We start from the raw sequence: 9,348 nt of genomic DNA on the forward strand, positions 1-9,348 counted from the left end.
AGCTGTCTACGTACCTACTAGAATAAAAGCTGTAGAAAGGACGGGACAGGGCCCCGTCATATCCATATGCGTATACATCCCAAAAAGGCTAGCATACCAAAATAAGCTGCAATTCCGAATCAATGGAGCGTACTGACAACTGCTGGATAGAGTCCTACTAAGCTGGACCACCTGTTGGTCTACCTAAACCTGCGGGCATGAACGCAGCCCCCCGAGCAACGGGGAGTCAGTACGGATAATGTATTGAGTATGTAAGGCATGAGAACAATATATATATATATATATATATATATATATATATATATATATATACAAGAATCATGAATAAGATCTCGAACTCATAAATATATATATATATATATACAAGAATCATGAATAAGATCTGAACTCATAAACTGAAATGACTATCTGCATGTACTTGTATGGACTAGAATCTATCTGTATCTACATAAAACTGTGTAACTGACAATGCCACTATGGCGCATAATATGCATGCTCATGCCTATCAATGAAGGTTATACATCTATATATATATATATATATATATATATATATGTGTGTGTGTGTGTGTGTGCGCGCGCGCGCGCGTATATAACGCCTGTCTCTTTTCTCATATCATATCGGCCTCTTTGCGGCCATCATCATATACATTGCTGCGGTACTTGCAGCCTGATTCTCATATCATCATCATAGTGATAATGCGTATATAACGCCTATATCTCTTTTCATACTTTACATATATCTAATATTCGTGTATATAACACCTTCTGGTCACGGATCAATGTACATAAATATATAATGAATGTAATGCATGAATAAACTGTATGCATAGAACTGGCTACATAAGACTGGACCCATGAACAGAAGGATCACTCATAAACGGGGTACATAAACATCAAAGACTGAAGTACTCTTAATGCTTCTAAGAGTAGAGTAATATGGAAGCTCGCTTACTCGCTTGTTGGATCATATCATAGGATCATGCCAAAAGAAGGAAAGAAATGATAGCCTTAACATACCTTGAAGTATACCCAACCATCCAACTTCTACCTCTCGAACTTGCAAGTCTACAATTAAGATAACATAGGCCTTAATTAGGCTATTGCCTCGCTTACTAACCATCGTTAAACGCATATAGAGCTTAACGAATTATAGACAATAATTTCCCTTGTAAGCTTACAACTCTTCAACTTCCCATTTAATCTAACATTAACCACAACAACAATAACAACACTTGTATATAATTATATACTCAAATTTATCCCCAATCATCTCTTAAAATAGCCCCAAGTCACTACCTTGCCCTTCATCAACTTATCACTTCCAGAAATACCTTCTCTTTACTTAAAATCACTAAAACTCTTGGTAATTAACTCAAATATAAAGGTAGAAATCATTCACATACCTTGAAGGGCCTAAGATTCCAAGAATCACTTCAACTCGAACTCCCTAAGCTTCACAACCTTGAAGAAACCCTAGAAACAACCTTCTTCTTCACAAGCACGGGTTCACGGGGCTCGGATCTTACCAAATCTTCACTAATATGATAAGAAATGTTGGGAGAGAAATATTAGCGTTTTTCTCTGATTTGGAAGAAGGAAAATATGAAATAGGATCGTGAACCACATATTTATACTCAGAATTAAAAAGGCTACAGCGGTCCGGTTCGACGACCCGTTGACGTATCGACGACCCGTTGACGTATCGACGGTCCGTCGACCTGCGCCTACAGATTACCAGCTGCTGAACCCTGTCGACGCCCTACATCGACAGTCTGTCGACCATGTCAACGACCCATCGACGATGACTGGTGTCTGCAGATTTTCTCAGATTCAGTTCAGATCGCGTCGATTCGATTCGCTCAACTTCTAATCCTATAAAATGCCAGGAATACCTACTGGTACCCTTGTACACGGGGCAAGACATTTCCTACCTCCAAACTCGGGCTCGGGTCTCTATTCCAAGGGCTTACCCGACTAGGAAACCATAGGTTCTACCACTACGAAAACAAGGGGTGTAACACGACCCACCCCGACCCACTCATTATACGCATTTTAATTATCGTGGAGTTTAAATTTCTCAAGTGCGTGGAGTTTAATCACGGGTGACATGACAGAAAGACCAATAAAAAAGAAACACATCAGCAAAGATTAAAAAAAGAGCACATAATCGAAAAAAGGAGGTCTACATCTTCTTCTTCTTTTTCTCAGAGCAGCACCTAACAAAAAAAGTCCAGAAACTAGTACATCTTTTTCCTTCATTCCTTCATTTAAAGAGAAAGTGGAAAAGAATAATATGACAACAATGGAATTTTCTTTGGAAAACTACCCACCTTGTTTGAAAACGAAGTTGCGATATATTATAGACCCACTTTGTGTGGAAGCAACAAAGTAGCAAAATGACTAAAAGATGACAGAAAATGGCCGGTAAAATTCATCCGGTGCCGAAAAAAATTAAAATGGTGATCAACAAACACTTGCCACCATGACGCCGTCATCAACTTTGATGTCGGAAGTCGGCATACCGGTGTTTATTGTAAAGGAAAGTAAATTTTGCTACGAAGACACCTTAATTTTCTCCGTTGATCATCATACCTTTGCGTTCGCCGTGACTATTTGGAGTTTGAAAAAGTTTTGAAAGCGCGCAATAAGCTAGAATTTGAATTTTGAGAATGGATGATGTTGTTAAAGATTTGACTTATTATGTAATTTATATTTCCTTGCTAGTTAAATCTTGATGCACTATCTTTGTAATGGCCGGTGATTCTAGATTGTGGCTAAAAGAAAATGGAAAAAAAAAAATTGTCAGGAAACGACCGAAAATAACTGAAATATGTCTTTTGTTCAAGACGGAAGAAGAATGAAGACGAATTGATTTGAATCTGTGGGTGAAGAAAATAGCAGGAAAATATGAATTTGGAAGAATCAGAGGAAATAGAATAGAAATGGCTGCGAAAAATGTGTGGTTCGGGGCTAGGTTTTGGTATTTTAATTTAAAATCGGGTAATTTTGTGGGAATTGGAGTTTTCCATCCAATTAAGAGTATGGGTGTTTACTTATTAGACGGCAGGGGCATTTTTGTTTACTATCAATAATGGAGGATAAGGTTGGCTAATAAAATAAAGTAGAAGGATATATTTGACCATTTTCCCTTTCTTCAAATAATAATGGGAAAAGAGTCAAATATACCCCTCTTCTTTATTTTATTAACTAACTTTACTCTCGTTAGTTATTATGAACAAAAATACCCCTGTTGTAACCAAAGTTTACACCTATGCCCATATTTAGATGGAAATCCCCAAATCAAACTCAATTCTCAATTTTACTTAAAATTACCCACTCCCTTTGTTGACCCACCCAACCCACCAATTAAACACAGCCCTCACCCCCCAAATATACCCCTCTACTTCAACATTCTTCTTCTTCAACAAGAAATTTGCAGATGAAATTCACCAAAAAGAAATTCTGAATCCTTCACCAAATTATCCCAAAATTTCAGATGTAAACTCTCCAAGACATTTAATATCTTTTGCAATAATATTCACTGAAAATGAAGCTCGTTTTCGAAAAAACCCAATTTTTCAAGCTTGAGCTTCCATCGAGCTTCAATAGCGGACTACCTTCTTCTACAAAAATGGATATAATTGTGGCTGAAAAATTAGAACCAAAGCGTGTCTGAAAAGGTTTAATGAAGCTGATAAAATTGGTGTGTATTTCATGGAGGAGTTCTTTCTCTATATTTACAGGATGCTACACAAAGTGTAGTTGAATACAAACTCTCTAAGAGATAAACTATAATTGGCATTATCCTTCCTCTAGATAAACTATACGTATGAATTATAATTAAATACAACTAAACAAACGTGAGGATAAGCTCACTGTTGAGATGTCCTAACATGCCCCCGCAAGCTGAGCAGTGGCTGTGCAAGTGTAAGCTTGGAACGAAGGAGATGAAACTGACGTGAAGGAAGGCTCTTGGTAAAGATGTCTGCTAACTGATCCAAGGAATTGATGTAGCGAACGTCCAGGTCTTTCGAAACCACCTTCTTTCGGACAAAATGAAAATCCAATTCAATATATTTGGTTCGGGCATGAAAAATAGGATTGGCAGTGAGGTAGGTCGCGGACAGATTATCACACCATAGCGTGGGAGCTTGAGGAAGAGAGACACGAAGCTCTTGAAAGAAGATGTTGCATCCGGTAACTTCAAAAGAGTAGCCGACTAAGGCCCGATATTCAACCTCGGTGTTAGCACCGTGCAACCACTCGCCGCTTCTTTGAGCTCCAGACACTAAGTTGGGTCCAAGAAAAATACAATAACCATTAGTAGCGCCGATCATCTAGGCAACCGGGGGTCCGCATCCGAGAAGGCTTCAGGGCTAAGGATCTAGTCGAACGCAAGTGCAAGCCGAGGTCCATGGTAGCCTTTAAATAACTCAACAAGTGCTTCATAGCAGTGAAATGAGTTTCCATAGGTTTATGCATAAATTAGCATAATTTGTTCACAGTATATGACACATCCGGACGCGTGATGGTTATATATTGAAGAGCTCCTATCAAGCTGCGATACAATGACAGATCAGAAAATGGTGAACTCCCGTGTTGAGACAATTGAAGTCATGTTACCATAGGTATGGCAATTGGCTTCGCACCATCCATATTGGCACAATCGAGGAGTTCTCTAATGTATTTGGACTGAGTAAGGGTCAATCCAGTGGCCTGATAATGTACCTCAACACCAAGAAAGTAGTGTAGCTTACCAAGATCCTTTATAGCAAAGGCATTAGACAGTTGAAGAACAATACTTGCAATGAACTCATTAGAACTTCCCCGTAACAATAAGATCATCTACATAGACCAAGATAATAGTAATGTGGCCTTCTACAATTGCGGATAAACAAAGACGTATCGATTTAGAAGGCACAAAATTGAGTTCAAGCAATTTCGAGCTGAGCTTCTCAAACCATGCCCGAGGTGCTTGTTTAAGGCCATAAAGAGCTTTGTGAAGCTTGCACACATGGTTTGGATATTTTGGATTAGTAAAGCCAGAAGGTTGAGACATGTATACCTCTTCATGTAGTTGCCCGTGTAGAAATGCATTTTGGACGTCGAGCTGTCGTAGCGACCACCCTTTTCACAAAGCTAGAGACAAAACCACTCTGATTGTTGTAGGCTTCACAACTGGACTGAATGTATCATGATAGTCCACTCCAGCTTCTTGGCTAAATCCCTTTTCCACTAAACGAGCTTTGTATCGCTCAATGGATCCATCGGGATTGAGTTTCAACTTAAAAATCCATTTGCATCCCACAACATTCTTTGCCGCGAAGGAGGGGACAAGGTACCAAGTACCATTTTGTAGGAGGGCGTTGTACTCTTCTTGTATAACTTTTCTTCATTTCGGGTCTTTGTTGGCTTGGGTAAAACATGTAGGTTCAAGTGGCAAGTTAGATGGAGGCAAAGGGTATTTTGTGGCACTATGAGCTTCTGGAAGTTGAGATTTGGCTTTACGCCTGGTTACCATGTGATAAGGTACAAAGGTTGTGGTTCGAGCTGCCAGTGTTTGAGGATTACTAGTAACGATGGGAGTTTCATTAGCTACTGGAAGATCATTAGCTACTAGAAGATCAACGGTAAGGTTAATAGGAGGGATAGAGGAAAGCGAAAAATCAGAAAGGACTGAATGACACACCGGGGAGTTTGACAATGGACTTGGCGACGAAGGAGCTGACGAGTTTGACGACGGAATTGGCGAGGCGGCAAACATGCTATCGAACGATCACTGGCAGCAGCTGTTATGGACTTATCACTTGCAGTAGTAGGTAGAGAAAAAGAATTACAAGGAGCAATGACTGGCAAAGAGGACACGACAGTAGAGTCAAAAGGTCGGTGCGCCACTGGGAGTTGAAGATGAGCTAGCAAAGGGAAATTGTAACTCGTCAAAAACCATATGCCGAGAGACATATATTCGACCACTTGGGACATGTAAACATTGATAGCCCTTGTGATGTCCACTGTACCCCAAGAAAACGCATTGTAAGGATCGAAACGCTAGTTTGTGAGAGTTATAGGGATGAAGGAATGGGTAGCACGCGCATCTAAAAACTTTCATGAATTGATAATCAGGAACCTTTTTGTACAACTTCTCATACGGTGAAACATTAGTGAGTGAGGGTGAGGGGATACGATTTATAGTGTAAACTGTCGTAGCAAAGGCATGATCCCAAAAGGTGAGAGGAAAGGAGGCGTGTGCGAGAAGTGTTAAACCCATTTCAATAATATAACGATGTTTTCTTTCAGCAGTACCATTTTTTTCATGAGTATGGGGACAAGAAAGCTAATGAACGATCCCTGCTTGAGCAAAAAAGTTGGATAATTTCCTCACCCCAATTAGATTGTACCACTTTTATATGATGCTCAAAGAACTTCTCGACTTGAGTTTTAAAGCGTAAAAATATGGTATAAACCTCATTTTTGGAACTCATAGGAAATAACCATGTAAATTTGCTAAAGTCATCAATGAAAGAAACATAATAACAATATTTATTGCTAGCCAAATGTGGAGCAGGGCCCCATACATCAGTGTGGATCAACTCAAGAGGGAAAGTAGCACTAGAACTAGAAATAGAAAAAGGCAATTTGTGACTCTTGCCATATTGGCCAGAAGAACAAACATTAGTCCGAGAACTCGATGTGACTGGTAAAGAAAGAGTCCTAATAATATTATTGACTGCTCGTATAGACGAGTGACCTAAACGACTATGCCATAAATCAAACGATTGCTTGGACACATGGAACGCCTGTAATTTATTTGAGGGAGAGGGTTGGTTGAGTAACTGGGCAGCAAGGAGACGATAAAGGCCATGCTCAAGAGTCCCGTGCAGTAGTACTTTCCCAGTTGCCAGATCCTTCACAAGACAAAAATGAGGGTGAAATTCAAAAAACACATAATTATCAACAGTGAATTGAGCCACACTTAATAAATTCTTAGTAATTTCAGGCACCAGTAATACATTAGTTAGACTTAAAGAGCGACTAACTGTAGGTAAAGTAGCATTACCAAAATGAGAAATTGTCAAACCTGTGCCATTACCGACATGAATTTGATTAGTTCCCAGATACTCTCCTCTTACTGCCATGTTCTGCATATCATTAGTTAAATGATGAGTAGCCCTAGAATCCGGGTACCAATTTGGGTCTCCAACCATGGAAGGCTGTGCAATGAGAGCAGCCATGTGCGACTTGGATGGAGCTTGATAGGCATGATCCAAATGACGGTAGCAATTTAGGGCTGAGTGACCAAACGACGGTAGCAATTTAGGGCTGAGTGACCAAACTTATTGCAAACTTGACACTGATTTTGGTTGGACGAGTTGGTATTGCGACCCCGACCTCGTCCTCGTCCTCGTCCAGATCTGCCACCATAAGCCTGATTGTTATGGACATTAGTAGGCTTCTTAAATGAGTTATCATTCTTGGTGTTGCTGGATTGTCTAGCAAACAAGTTGACTTGGCCCAAACCTTGTTCCAAACTTGTCATCTGTTCCAAACGATACTCATGACTTAAAAGCAAGCCATGAAGATCGTCCAATGAAATTAGTTCGTCCCTAGCAGTGACCGAGACAACCAAGGCATCATATTATTTCCCAAGTCCTCCAAGAATATATAAGACAAGATCATCATCAGTGAGAGGGTGTGTTGCGACGGCGAGATTATCAGCACAAATCTTCATCTTTTGAAGGTATTCTACCATGGATGAGTTGCCTTTCTTAGTGGTTTGTAGTTGCAGCCTTAGTTGCATTATCCTAGCCTTGGATTGCGACGCAAACATTGCCTCAAGCGCTCGCCAAACAGTCTGAGATGTTGTGCAACCGACTAATTGGGCTAAAATCCCTTTGTTGAGGGTGGAAAGAATCCAACTCAATAAAAGTTGGTCTTATTTGATCCATAAACTGTACGTTGGGTTGATAACTGCGCCAGTTGAGGTTGCTTCAGAAGAGCTATTCAAAATTACCTTTGGAGGGCATTTGTGCGTACCATCCACATATCCCTCAAGTTCATAACCCCTTAGAACTAGGATAATTTGTGATTTCCATATGATGTATTTATTACGGTCCAATTTGAGAAGATGAGACTGATTAACGTTCGTCGCGAACGACGAGGATTCTGGGAAGGGGTTTGCGAGGTGATGCTGGTAATAGAAGGAAGTGTCATTGTGAGACATGAGTCTTCGCAAGGCTCTGATACCATGAAAAGGTTTAATGAAGCTAATAAAATCGGTGTGTATTTCATGGAGGAGTTCTTCCTCTATGTATACAGGATGTTACACAAAGTGTAGTTGAATACAAACTCTCTAAGAGATAAACTATAATTGGTATTATCCTTCCTCTAGATAAACTATACATATGAATTCTAATTAAATACAACTAAACAAACGTGAGGATAAGCTCACTGTTGAGATGTACTAACGCGTCCGGATAAACTCTTCAATAAATAACCATCACGCGCCCGGATGTGTCGTATACTGTGAACAAATTATGCCAATTCATGCATAAACCTATGGAAACTCATTTTAGTGCTATGAAGCGCTTGCTGCGTTATTTAAAGGCTACCATGGACCTCGGCTTGCACTTGTGTTCAACTAGCTCCTTAGCCCTTCAAGCCTTCTCAGGTGCGGATTGGGCTGGTTGCCCAGATGATTGGCGCTCTACTAATGGTTATTGTATTTTTCTTGGACCCAACTTAGTGTCTTGGAGCTCAAAGAAGCAGCGAGTGGTTGCACGGTCCAGACCGAATTTGAATATCGGGCCTTAGCCGGACTCTACGCCGAAGTTACCCGGATGCAACTTCTTCTTCAAGCAGCTTCGCGTCTCTCTTCCTCAAGCTCCCACGCTATGGTGTGATAATCTGTCCGCGACCTACCTCACTGCCAATCCCATTTTTCATGCCATTTAACAAAATGGATATCATATACATTTGTAATACTAATAATTAAGAAAAGTAAATAAGACAACATCCAAATGGAGAGGGAGAAAAGGAAAAGAAAGAAAACTTGGAAAAGGGGAGTTCCTTGCAAAGAGGAAGTACAACGCAAAACCCACGTGTAATGCCCAAAATTACACGAAAGCTAAACATGACCAGTGTTTTAAAAGGCAGGGGCGTGAGGCAGGGTGTTTCACATATGTCTCGGTGAGTATTTCATAAAATAATATAATTACAATAAATATTTTTAAATAGGTAAAATTACATTAAAAAAAACTGTAAATAAATGATATATATATTATGAAATGAAAATCGACTCTAACATGTTAACTTTCATTATACGACACTTAAAACTTGTAATTATATA

General features: G+C 39.8%; 1 non-coding gene across 1 annotated transcript; it reads right to left on the bottom strand.

The window, feature by feature from the left end:
- Positions 1–7,553: 7,553 nt before the first annotated feature.
- Positions 7,554–7,692, bottom strand: LOC132038763 (small nucleolar RNA Z247). Its single transcript, XR_009410244.1, has one exon. It is a non-coding gene; the product is annotated as a small nucleolar RNA Z247 (small nucleolar RNA).
- Between the last annotated feature and the right edge of the window lie 1,656 nt (positions 7,693–9,348).

Source organism: Lycium ferocissimum, chromosome 11, assembly GCF_029784015.1.
Source record: "Lycium ferocissimum isolate CSIRO_LF1 chromosome 11, AGI_CSIRO_Lferr_CH_V1, whole genome shotgun sequence".
Lineage (NCBI taxonomy): Eukaryota > Viridiplantae > Streptophyta > Magnoliopsida > Solanales > Solanaceae > Lycium > Lycium ferocissimum.